Genomic DNA, 13768 nt, shown 5'->3' with positions numbered 1-13768 from the left:
GGTGAGGATTCACAAGTGACGTAATCACTAGTGAGTCATTGACAGTATCCCTCATTGTGGATTAATAATGAATTTTACCTCAGGAGTTAACTTCACTTGTGAATGAGGTTACTCCTTCCCACCCCACTCACACCTTTTCTTGCACAGGAAGCTTTTTTTCTTTCCGACAGCCTTAAAACCTTTCGGCAGGTCGCATGTTGAACACTGGCTCCATATATTCAATTTCGCCCAAAATCTAAGGAAACGCCCTAAACTATGTCACAGATGTATGGATAAGAGAAGCGGTGTTTATCCATCAATCATATGGAGCAAGAAGTTCTGATATTCTTGCAGCCAACCTTTCCATGGAAGAGGAGTGAGCTGAACTTTGAACATTTTAACTGATAATGCATCACTGTCACAGCACTCTTTTCCGTATGCCTACCTCGGACAGCTGCAACTCTAATTGTGAATGATTTACTTCCAACTATATGTATTAGAATGTAGGACCGCTGAATGTTTCTTGATCCATAATACTCTATTATTATAATGTGCCCTCTTGGGCCTGGTTAACACACTAGGATACTACAAAAATAAATAAAATTACATATATTTGAGACTTGTTCCCGTAACCTATGAATGAGTGAGTTACAGAGGATTGCCTAGCAGGCTAAAACGTTTTAGAAGATTGCATGGTAATAGTGTTTGAGTGGGCTGGGTAAAGATGTCAAATCAAATTACCACCAGAGCTAGTATTATGCTGTGCTTGGCCAGATCTATGGAAGCGGGCTGGAAGAAAGTGAGAATCAAAAGGTTTGCTCTAGCTGCGGGAAAGGCCTTGTGAAGCAGATGGTGGCACTGGTCAAGTAGTACGATCGTGTGAAGTAGTGCTGGAAAGCTTTTTGTGGAAGTCGTTTGATACAGCCTTGGACAAGAGGAAAACTAGGTTATTTGGGGGCTCCTGTGAATTTGAACAGTGTTTGTTAAGGTTAGGATAAAGATGCTGGAGGAAGAATAGGTGTTTCAGTATAGGCATGCCACATAACGTTTTAAGTTGGTTGGAATAGTTCTCAGTTTTTAGGGTAGTTCTTGCCAAGAAGACTACTTTTTGAAAAATAAAGGGCCTTGTTTGAAGGTGGCTTGGTTGAGGTCAGTTTTAGCTTTGTCAAATATTTCTTCGAGATATCAGCATAGGTGAATGATTTTCGAGTTGTCAGGTGGAACAAGCTGGTGCATGTAATTTGGATTGTGGTGGGTATACAGCAAATTGTTGACTCGTGCATTGTGGTAAACAAGTCTAATAGGGGAATGGATCAAATATTTTGCCAATGAGGATCTTAAAATTGAGGGATGTGTTTATGGAAAACTGCAGCAATAGCCTACTCAGTTGAAGGGGGACCGGGGGAGGGGGCAGAAGTGAAATAGCAACCCTTCATATGTAAATGTCAGATGATACAAGTCTGAAGCCAGAGGTGAGAAGAATGAGTCTTGATTCAAAACAGAGTGGTTTTAGGAGAAACCTCAATTTTGGCAAAGGTCCAGAGGACAATAAGAAATTAGGTGCGGCAAAGCGTTTATAATCCATTGAACCGGAAAAATAAAATGGTTTGTTGTTGGGAACAAGGGATGGCTGATGCTCATGGGTAGATTTATGCATTGAGGACTGGTTGGATTACAGTGAAGAGTGGGACACTTGTAGTCTGTGTATGATGATCAACGAAAGAGAACACAGGGGGTCTCTTAGCCAAATGTTCTGGCTAGACTTTCTATAGAGGCCAAAAAATCAGAAAGTACCCAAATCACCTCTGAATAGCCATGCATCAAAAAGCAACTACTAATTCATAGAAAGACGGATCGCTTAACAGACACCAAATATACTCAAAAATGGTTTACACAGTCCATACCATCTAGTAGTGGATTACCATCAAAAAGACTTGTGTGATCAGTCATATCATCTGGCCATCCAGTTTAAGAGTAGGCTGATCCCTTGATCATAGGGACTTACAGCCACCAAATGGATTGATAGTCTTGGATTTGGTCCACCATGGAGTATGGACCGCCTTCAGATAGCCAATCTTTGATGGTTGAGAAGTTGTGAAAAAGAACTCCGTGCAACATAAACAAAAATGTGGTGAGTTTAAAATAGGATGATATAGCCTCAACAAAACAACTTTATTTAACAGTCGGTCACATCTCCTAATTAAAAACCAGAACAGTGCACAAAAGGGACAATATCAACAAATATCTGTCCACAAACGGGCCAACATGTTTCTGCCTATCTGGCAAATAATCCCTTGGCTTTCATCAGGGTCTCTGCTCTATAAATGTTGCAACTGCTATCAGATATTAATGTGAACAAATCAAAAAACAACTTATAGGAAAGGTTGGAAAACAATACAACCTGTACCAACCGTGATACACTAATCTTCCATGTCAATGGACTTATTGAATCCAGTTTGACAGGGGAAAGGACCTCACCTCACCTGGACCGTGCTCAGGTCTACGAGGCCCCGCTCTGTCCGTCGGTACCTCAAGCTCAATCCTGAGACTTGGGGGAGCCTCCCCCAAGTCTCAGGATTGAGCCTCCCCAAGTCTCAGGATTGAGCTTGAGGTACCGACGGACTGAGCGGGGCCTCGTAGACCTGAGCACGGTCCAGGTGAGGTGAGGTCCTTTCCCCTGTCAAACTGGATTCAATAAGTCCAATGACATGGAAGATTAGTGTATCACGGTTGGTACAGGTTGTATTGTTTTCCAACCTTTCCTATAAGTTGTTTTTTGATTTGTTCACATTAATATCTGATAGCAGTTGCAACATTTATAGAGCAGAGGCCCTGATGAAAGCCAAGGGATTATTTGCCAGATAGGCAGAAACATGTTGGCCCGTTTGTGGACAGATATTTGTTGATATTGTCCCTTTTGTGCACTGTTCTGGTTTTTAATTAGGAGATGTGACCGACTGTTAAATAAAGTTGTTTTGTTGAGGCTATGTCATCCTATTTTAAACTCACCACATTTTTGTTTATGTTGCACTGAGTTCTTTTTCACAACTTCTCAACCATCAAAGATTGGCTATCTGAAGGCGGTCCATACTCCATGGTGGACCAAATCCAAGACTATCAATCCATTTGGTGGCTGTAAGTCCCTATGATCAAGGGATCAGCCTACTCTTAAACTGGATGGCCAGATGATATGACTGATCACACAAGTCTTTTTGATGGTAATCCACTACTAGATGGTATGGACTGTGTAAACCATTTTTGAGTATATTTGGTGTCTGTTAAGTGATCCGTCTTTCTATGAATTAGTAGTTGCTTTTTGATGCATGGCTATTCAGAGGTGATTTGGGTACTTTCTGATTTTTTGGCCTCTATAGATAGTCTAGCCAGAACATTTGGCTAAGAGGCACCCTGTTCTCTTTCGTTGATCATATGTCATAGCTGGGGATTCGAACCAGGCTAGGGTCTTTAAACTGTGTATCCCTCTGACCCTCTCACCACTGTTTGTTATTATAGTCTGTGTATGATGGCAATAACTCTCATATTGGTTTTACTATTGTTTTGTGCTTCAAGAGAGTCTAGCTAACAAAGTATGATCACAAAGGTAATGTGGAGTTAGGTGAAGTGGTGGGTTTCAATGAGGAAGTGTAATCTGGTCATCAAGGGCACAGTTAATTGGTATGTAGACGCAAAATCCAAATCGACCACAAGTAATATATTCTGGAAGTCCACCATTCTCATACAGCTCTGAAGGTGCATAGGGTTTTATTCTCTCTCTCTTAGTATCCCAGCCCAATCTTGCACACACCATTGACAAGATGGTGGTAAGGCTTATGGAGTCTTGGGAGACAGCCAACTGTGGATGGGAGGTAGCAGAACAGAATAGGTAGGATTGGGATGTCACCCGCTTCCTTTGTCCAAGTAGCTGCACCCCAGCACAAGACAGAGTACATGTAGGAAGCTGGCTCTCTATATAGTGCACCAAAACTAGGTACACTGTGCAGACAGTCTAGAGTACCATTATTGGTTTATAGAGGCAGAAATAACAAACCCACATGCTTTTTTTGTGGTAGTGGGGGTGAGCAGTTTAGTGCTAACCATTTGTGGTACTCACAGAGGCAATACATTTGACACACACTCAAGAATAAATCTGAGACCAATTTATAAGAATAAGAGGTATTTTTAAATAAATTTCAACACCAAGAATTTCGGCATCATGTAAGTACTTTTTGAGAAATTTATTTTTACAGGCAAAATGTACACTTAAATGTGTCTTTACATGTTAATGCTTTCATACGTGGAAAAAGGGCATATATTTCATACAGTCACTTGCAATTGGTTTCTGAGGGTCCCCTTCAGGACTTAAGGTAGTAGTGGGCCAAGGTACACAGAACCACCAGCAGTTAGTCTTTACCTGCAATGGAGCGTCCGGGTGCAGAGGTGCTAGTCGGGTTGGTAGCTTTGCGCGCTACACCAAAGGGGGTGGGGGAGCACGTAGAAACAGGCTACAGAGGTGGACTTGGGGACAATCTGGGAGCTCACAATGGGAGGCTTGGTTGGCGAGGGCCCTGGGAGCAAGGGAGTACAGTCAGTTCTCAGGAACCCAGGCTGCGGCACTCGGGTGAAGAGTGGTTAGGTCAACTGGGCTAGTGCGTCACAGACACTCACAGTTGTTGGTGTCACCGGTTGAGGGGACAAAAACAGGACAGCTGGGTCACTCTCGAAGTGAGTCTCTGTGATGCTTATGAACCCACAACAGCTGTTCGGTCTTGGAGTCCTGACTAGACTCAAACATGCTTTGGTTGCTACAAGGGGTCCAGTACATCAGGTACAGCCGCTGTGCTGCTTTGGTTGGTTCTGGCGTCTTCTCATTTGGAGGGGAGACGGAGCTGACCTTCTGGAGAACGCCTACCTCTTTTTGGGTTGCTGCTGCGTCAGTGGAACCGGACGGAAGCAGAAAAATGGACCAGACTCTGCTGTTTGGTGACTGCAAACAGCAGGGGAGTAGCTCCTCGACCCGAAGGTAGATTGCAAGCAATTTGCAAAGTGCTACCAGTCCACCGAGTTCTGGACAAAGGCACAGGGCCCATTTGTCACCAGGACAGGTGGGAAAATTAGCTAGTCAGCAGGCGTGTTCCTGTCTGGGGAAAGCCGGGGCCTTTGAAACCTTCTGGCTTGATATGCTGATTACTAACCATCCGGCTTGGAGGAGGTGACAACACCTCCTGCTGGGACAGGCATTGTTTCTGACCTCAGCATGGGCTCTAACCAGCAGGGGGTCAGAAACTTGGCTGTGGTAGCAGGCTGGTCTACATCAGTCAGCCAGTACACTACAGGTTGGTAGATTATCAGGGGCCACCTCTAAGGTACCCTCTAGATGTATGTCTTGGCATCAGTATGGATTTATTGTGACAAGGTGTTTGATACATAACACCATATGTTGCAGTTAAGCTATTATGCAGTTGGCGAACTCGTAATGACCAGTGCCCAGTAGATGTTCTTAAGATGGTTTCCCCGTTTACTTGTACTATCTAGTAATTGAACTATACAGCACAGGGGCATATCTGCTCGTGCAGACATGACCACACATGAAATATAACGCACCCTGTCTTCGGAGTGACTTACATATATTGCATGCAGTTTCTGGGAACATAGCACACAGAGGGTGTGAAATGTCGTGATTTTATTTTTGTCTGCGCCATTTCACGCAGCCTGCAATGGCAGTCTGCAGGAGTTTTGTGGTGGGCCCCTTAGTGTGGCACAATACATGCTGCAGCCCTTAGGGACGCTCTTTAGTACCCATGACCTAGGTACCAGGGGCACTATTTACTAGGGGCTTACAGGGGTGCTAAAGGTCTTGCCAATTGTGAAACAATTGTTCAGTTACCTTGTTTTTGAGAAAGAACACTGGCACTGGGGACCTGGTTAGCATGGACCCAGCGCACTTCAAAGTTGCATCAAATACCAGGCAAAAAATGCAGGTGACCATGTAAAAAACGTGGACTTTCCTACAGTAAATGTCTTTAAAAAGGGTTGCTTAATTTCTTTGGCAGCTCTAGCACATGAATTTAAGTGAGTAGTGCTACAGCAGGGTCACAGTTTTGTTTCAGTTCGGAAGTTTCATTCATCTCAGGAGTGGTCAGAGTGTATGCCAAACCTTCCTTTACCAGATATAAGGGCAAAGCAAGTTGCAGTGGGATTGTGAAAAGGGTGTTGAAAACCTGGCTTATAGTGGTTTCTTTGGCACAACATTCCAAAGTGGTAGAGAGGGAACTACAGGCTTCATAGGGAAAATAAAATATCCCATCCCTTTGGCAAGTGGGAGCAGTTGTGTAGTGGAGCTGTTTTGGCAGAATCCTGGTTGAGTTTCTGTTTTGTAGCCCTAGCCCATGTTCTGCAGCCTAGAATGCAACAGACGCATCCTACGTTTAGTGATTCCTCCCAAGAAAAAGGAGCATCAGAAAGAACTGGGCCATGGCATGGCAGGATGTCTGCTCATGGTGCATTTATTATGGTGGAGTAAATGCTGGATATACCATGCTTCATAGCAATATACTGCAGCTACACGGAATATACAACAGGAAGCAACAATAATAAAAAAAATTGAAACCTTAGAAATTCACTACAGGGACGTTATAGTTAGGCTCGCATTTCACTCCAACAAAACCAGAGAAAATCAGCAGTTCTAGTTAGCCGAGCTAACTAGAACTTACACCACGCAATGCACTGCTTATGACTTCGCTTATGACTTCACATATTACATCACTCATGACATCACTTAAGACATTTGAGATGACATCACTGATAACATCTCAAATTTCATAATTGTTGACAACCCTGGTGACATCATACAGTGATTCTGACTGTTTTCTAACAGTTACTGAGTAGTAAACATATATACTAAGGTAAGTGGATATGGGAGTGCCTGTATGGGTGAGTGAGTGTGTACGTGGTGTGTAGAAGAGTGAGTGAGTGAGAGACTGTATATATGAGTGAGTAGCTATGTTTTGCACCAAGAGGGGTTGGTGCTACCATGCTGGACTTGATCCAAATACGCAAGATATTGATGATACCATGTGCATTACTTTTCCTATTGTGCAAGGGTTTTATGTTAACCTGTAAAAGGTCAATAAAATGTTTCTATAAAAAAAAAAGAACATTATAGATTTAAAATTAAATATAAAAATTAAGGGGAAATAAACATTATATATATATATACATATATACATACATACATATATACATACATTATATATATATATATATATATGAGTAAACACATCCTGCTCCAACGAAGAAGAGGCACGCACTCGAGGTTTGTAGAGCTAAGGCTCATTTATTTTCTTTCTGGTCTCCCTCGATCCTGCATAAATTGAGATACGCGTTTCGGCTGCGCAGCAGCTTTTGTCAATCTGATTGGCACATCAAAACTCCCTGGTTAAATACCCCTTACCCATTTCAAACCTGGATAGGCATGGAAGACAGACTAACTTTAAAGCCTAATGCTGGTTGCAACTATTAGACTAGTATACATATGACGTGAAAATATCACTGGTAAAGCATACTGAATTCATAACATGAATATAGTGCACAAACACAACGAAACTGTGAATGAAAATAACAGCATAATGCATAATTCGTATCGATTTACCAATGGATATAAATATAAACCGTCTTATACTGAATGCCTTGCAAAGAAATGAAGGTATCTCTCCTGCCCTGAATGGAAACACGTTTAAATTCCAAGTTGGGGTATTGATGATGTGACGCCAGTTTTCTATAAAACATGATGCCCTTATAGCAATAAATCAAATGAATGATTAAAATATGCTAACAAATGAAAGAAGAACGTGCTGCCAATGTGAATTCCATAATTTCATTCAAGACATCGTATCCTTAATTATAAACAGAAAAAGTTTATGGCATATGAAACGAAGACTGGCTAACATACAATGTAAGTGCAAATTGAGTCCAACGCACAGTCATGTGGTAAACGATTTCTCCATGGGGCTCTGAATGCCCTAATTGTGTTTATAGTTTACGCTAATGTCAGCCACCGGGTGAACGTAATTCCTCCTAACAGGACTACAGAGCCCACAATCCCTTTGGACAGCTTTACGAATTTCCGAAGTCCGTGGGTACATGTCCTGTGCGAAAAATCAAATAGCCAATGCTCCTTGTGAATGCCATAACGTTAATCATCATTCGGTCTTTCACACAATTTTGACGGTTAAAAATGTCTCAATATCAGTCTCAAGGCAGCACGTGATACAACTATGTGATAGGCACATAATATATATATATATACACATATATATATATATATATATACATATTACCTACTGGCGGTCACCAGTAGGTAGTTATAGTTAGGACCTAGTTTCCATAGGAAATCCGCAACATTCTATTGGGAATAACTTTGGCACCGGTGGATGAATTTTCGCGAATTTCTCAAATTAGATGGCCCGCTCCGCTCTGCTCCTTCCCTGAAAGTTTGGGGGGGATTCGATAAAGCGGGGGCCGAGATAAAAGGGGGGTCCCAAAACGTGTTTTCTCCATGTTAATTTCCATAGGGCGGTTGGACTCACTTTTAGCCCGAACGGCTGAATGGATTCCCACCAAACTTGGCAAAATTGTAGGGACTGGTAGCCCGATGTGCCTTTGCTATGTCTCAAGATATGTGCTCCAGAGGATTTTGAGTAATTTAGGTACAAAAAAATATATATATATCTATAAGTGCGCCCCGGTACGCGCACCTGGGCGCGCACCAGCGCGCTACGCGAGTATGCGAGCGGAAAGCTGATTGGCTCTTGGGCGTCTGTCAACATTCCAAACAGTCCGGAGCGGGCGCCATCTTGTGTCTCGGTAGGATCGAGACACAAGAGGTGGCAAAAACAAAGGGGGAAATGACCAAAAGAGGGCAGGGTAGACCCCCCCCGACCCCCTAGGTTTGATGTGGGGGCCATAGAAGGGCCCCGCGGGGCAAAAACATTTTTTTCTTTTTTTCGATTTTCGCGGGGGAGTGCCCGGTATGCGCACCGGTGAGCTTACCGGGGTGCGTACCATGGGGAAAACCCAGTGAAACCGTAAAATAATAATTTAAGCCACTGCTCTTTTCTTTCCCTTCCACACCCCCGTTCCTTTACTACATTTTCTTCGCATATCCACATTCCCCATGTTCACTCTCCTTCTCCTCACTCTCCTTCCCCACACTCACCTTCTTGCAGTCCCCCTAGTTCACTTCCATTCTCCTCTCGTCCCTTTCTGTGCTTTCTCACTCATTTTCTTCTCGTTTATCAATGCACTCCACTTCACTTACTCTTTTTCATTTTTTTAAGAACACAGCTCTTTGATGAGAATTGGAGGTAGTTCTAAAAAGAACTTTTTTTTGCTTCTTTTTTTCTTTTTTTAGATCAAAAACAAAAACAGTGAATGGGAAACTGCTCAACAGGAGCAAAAAAACAAAACAAAATTAGGGCTGGGAACGGCAGCGATGGTTATCCAATGCTCGAACCATGAGCAGAACACTTTGTTCCCCATAGCAAAGTAACTTATCGCAATATCTGCATTTAATAACGCCTTTATTAAAAGCAGGCTGGATGTTGGGAATCTGTTCTTGTGATTGCTCCCTCCCTGATGCAGTTTGTCCTCCGGTTGAAGTAGAGGCCCCATCACTGGGAGCCTCTCGTGCCAGAGCCCTGACACTCTCCCGGGCAAAGTTCTGGGGGTGCCTCCTCTCGACATGTCGAATCATCGTCGAGTTTCCAAATGAATATTTCTTTCTGGGGTCACCCCGTGACAGGACAGTTTTACAAATCCTGCACTCCACCTTTGGAGCATTTACTTTTTTCTGATCAGGTGGAATGGAAAAAAACTTCCATATGAAGTGTTCTTTTATTGTCGGCTGAGGAACCTCTTCATCCAGAAATCCCACTGCTGGATGCTCTGGCAGCCATGGTAATGCAAGATATTAATTTAGCAAAGAGCCGACAGCAAAAAGAGAGGTCTTGCAGTCACAAAAGTGAAAGAAGAAGTGAAGGAAATGGGTGGGGATTTCATTCTTTCTAAAAAAAACTGTTAGCAACCAATGAAAAGTGGTATTTTCAGGTCACATGACCCGACGCGCTTATGCTACGCGCCCCGGTGCGCGCCCGGAGGCGGCGCTTACGTTGCGCGACGGTATGCGCACGGGCGCTTCCGGGTGCGCTTACGCCGTGCGTCATAAGACGCATCACGCGGCTACGCGATACGTCACGATGATGTTTTCGTTCGCGTCAATTGCGCTAAGGGGACGCTCACCAGTACGCGCACCGGGGCACGCCGTAACACTGCGCTTACCCATGCGTTCACCGGTACGCACACCGGGAGCGCACCAAGGCAAAAAAAAAATAAAAAAAGGGAAAAATATACATTAAAAAAATAGTATTACATAAATATACAATATAGGATTCATTATAAAAAATATTATATTTCATAGCTATAGAAATTAGCTATTAAAAAACCTATGAAATTCACTGAAAAAACCATAGGTTTCACACCAGTTATAGTTAGGAATTAGCATTTAAAAAACCTATGAAATTCACTGAAAAAACCATAGGTTTCACACCAGTTATAGTTAGGAATTAGCATTTAAAAAACCTATTAAATTCACTGAAAAAACCATAGGTTTTACACCAGTTATAGTTAGCTGGAAATTTTACTCGCATAAAACCATTGAAATTCCCACGTTATAGTTAGTTGGACGAACTATAACTTGCGCGTGCAATGCACTGCTGATGACGTCACATATTACATCACTCATGACATGGTCAGTGACATCACTCATGACATCACTGATGACACCATCCTTGTGACAGACCTCCTTTCACTGTAATGTAACCCTTGAAACACATATTCAATAATAGAAACTAACATTTTCCAAAAAATGGAGATACCCATACCAGTTACAACAACCAATTCAATAATTCCACCATCTATATACACATCCACTCATTCACCAACAGTTCTATATAGTCACTCATACATATACTCACTCATCATATGTAGTGATACACCTATACATCCTGTTACACACCGACAGTTATCCAAAAGATACTCTCACACATACTTACACATGCAAATAAACTATTGAACATCCATTTATTTGCATATACAGCTATACACACACTACCACCTTACTTCTAAGGAAACTTACACATACTTACTCTCTTAAACAATCACATATAGAAACACATACTTATTTAAACAGGAACTCTTACAATCTCTTACTCTCACATGGACTCACTTATATACATCAATATTCACATATACTAGATTAAAAGATATGTAGTTCCTGATAAAGACACTAGTGAAACAGTCATTCACTCACTAACACACACATATACACACTCATCCACCTATACAGTCCTGCACATATGCTGTCTTCAAAACACATACAAAGAGAGAGTCAGTCATTCATGCATCTATGTGCTAAGTAATACCCCCAACCAAACCATACAAACACTCATACTGATAAAAACATCTAATAACCCATATACATACACATGTAGCTACTCACCAACCCATGCAGCCACTTATACACAAAGTGAAACACTAATACATATATTTAAACATTACTCACTAATATATGTATTCACTAAGATACACTTAATAAGCCAGTTAACCAATCAATTTTTTTTTTAAAACCTCCATTTAGACACTTTTGTAAACATTAATTCTTCCATCGACCTTTACATATACATATATAAAACATATTTATTTTTCAGAAAGACACACATTCACTGACCGGTGTCATGAGTGATGTCACTGACCATGTCATGAGTGTTGTAATATGTGACGTCATCAGCAGTGCATTGCACGCGCAAGTTATAGTGAGTCCAACTAACTATAACGTGGGAATTTCAATGGTTTTATGCGAGTAAAATTTCCAGCTAACTATAACTGGTGTGAAATATAAATATATATATATATATATATACATATATATATATCCAAAAGAGTTGCCTGTGTACAGAGAGCCCACGAACAGGTAAGTTCAATTTGCCACATTTATTCATGAAGGGAACAGCGAAGACCAGCCACCATGTCTCACATCATTATTCCAGTCCAGTCGACGCGTTTCGTGTTCACTACACTTCTTCACAGGCCCAGGAACAGCAGAGAGAGCAGCGCGGCAATTTTCATGATGGCACCGTTGTATTTCATACTCCGCCCCAAAGGGGGCGTGGCCGCGACTGCGGCCCGATGGTCATTGTAGTGCCAACAATCTTTCTGCAGTGAGCAGCTACGCTTATTCACTCCAGTATGCTTGCATTGTCCCCAAGTGGGTGGTGGGACATAGCTTGAGTCCCCGCTGTGCAATATCATCCTTCAAAAATCGACATTCTGTTCCATAACGGTGGCTTCGGTTGGCGTCATCGCATGGGTGTATCAACAACACCGGGGCTTACTCCACGGCTCAGGCCAGCCGCAAAACATCCAAAAGAGTTGCCTGTGTACAGAGAGCCCACGAACAGGTAAGTTCAATTTGCCACATTTATTCATGAAGGGAACAGCGAAGACCAGCCACCATGTCTCACATCATTATTCCAGTCCAGCCGACGCGTTTCGTGTTCACTACACTTCTTCACAGGCCCAGGAACAGCAGAGAGAGCAGCGCGGCAATTTTCATGATGGCACCATTGTATTTCATACTCCGCCCCAAAGGGGGCGTGGCCGCGACTGCGGGGCCCGATGGTCGTTGTAGTGCCAACAATCTTTCTGCAGTGAGCAGCCACGCTTATTCACTCCAGTATGCTTGCATTGTCCCCAAGTGGGTGGTGGGACATAGCTTGAGTCCCCGCTGTGCAATATCATCCTTCAAAAATCGGCATTCTGTTCCATAAACAGTGGCGTCGGTTGGCGTCATCGGATGGGTGTATCAACAACACCGGGGCTTACTCCACGGCTCAGGCCAGCCGCAAAACATCCAAAAGAGTTGCCTGTGTACAGAGAGCCCACGAACAGGTAAGTTCAATTTGCCACATTTATTCAGGAAGGGAACAGCGAAGACCAGCCACCATGTCTCACATCATTATTCCAGTCCAGCCGACGCGTTTCGTTTTCACTACACTTCTTCACAGGCCCAGGAACAGCAGAGAGAGCAGCGCGTCAATTTTCATGATGGCACCGTTGTATTTCATACTCCGCCCCAAAGGGGGCGTAGCCGCGACTGCGGCCTGATGGTCGTTGTAGTGCCAACAATCTTTCTGCAGTGAGCAGCCACGCTTATTCACTCTAGTATGCTTGCATTGTCCTCAAGTGGGTGGTGGGACATAGCTTGAGTCCCCGCTGTGCAATATCATCCTTCAAAAACCGGCATTCTGTTCCATAAACGGTGGCGTCGGTTGGCGTCATCGCATGGGTGTATCAACAACACCTGGGCTTACTCCACGGCTCAGGCCAGCCGCAAAACATCCAAAAGAGTTGCCTGTGTACAGAGAGCCCACGAACAGGTAAGTTCAATTTGCCACATTTATTCATGAAGGGAACACCTTTGAAGAAGTGTGAAGACACGAAACGCGTCGGCTGGACCCGGTCAATTGAAAATTGTGAGGCATGGCGGCTGGTCCTCGCAGTTCCCTTCATCAATAAATGTGGCAGATAACGTTCCTGTTCGTGGGCTCTCTATACACAGGCAAACTTGTGGGATTTTTTGCGGCCAGCCTGAGCCGTGGAGATAGCCCCGGTGTTGCAAGACACTCATGCGGCGACGTCAACCGGTGCCGCCGCGAATGGAATAGGAGCCGATTTT

At 43.2% G+C, this 13768-nt stretch overlaps 1 protein-coding gene across 1 annotated transcript in view; it reads right to left on the bottom strand.

The window, feature by feature from the left end:
- The window catches only part of SLC9A6 (solute carrier family 9 member A6), a 361491-nt gene that overhangs the window by 241659 nt on the left and 106064 nt on the right, over positions 1-13768 (bottom strand). The gene's annotated exons all lie outside the window — the stretch shown is intronic.

The sequence above is a fragment of the Lissotriton helveticus genome, chromosome 4_1 (genome assembly GCF_964261635.1).
Source record: "Lissotriton helveticus chromosome 4_1, aLisHel1.1, whole genome shotgun sequence".
NCBI lineage: Eukaryota > Metazoa > Chordata > Amphibia > Caudata > Salamandridae > Lissotriton > Lissotriton helveticus.
The sequence above is the reverse complement of the archived record's forward strand: the minus strand, read 5'-3'. Positions and strand labels throughout refer to the sequence as shown.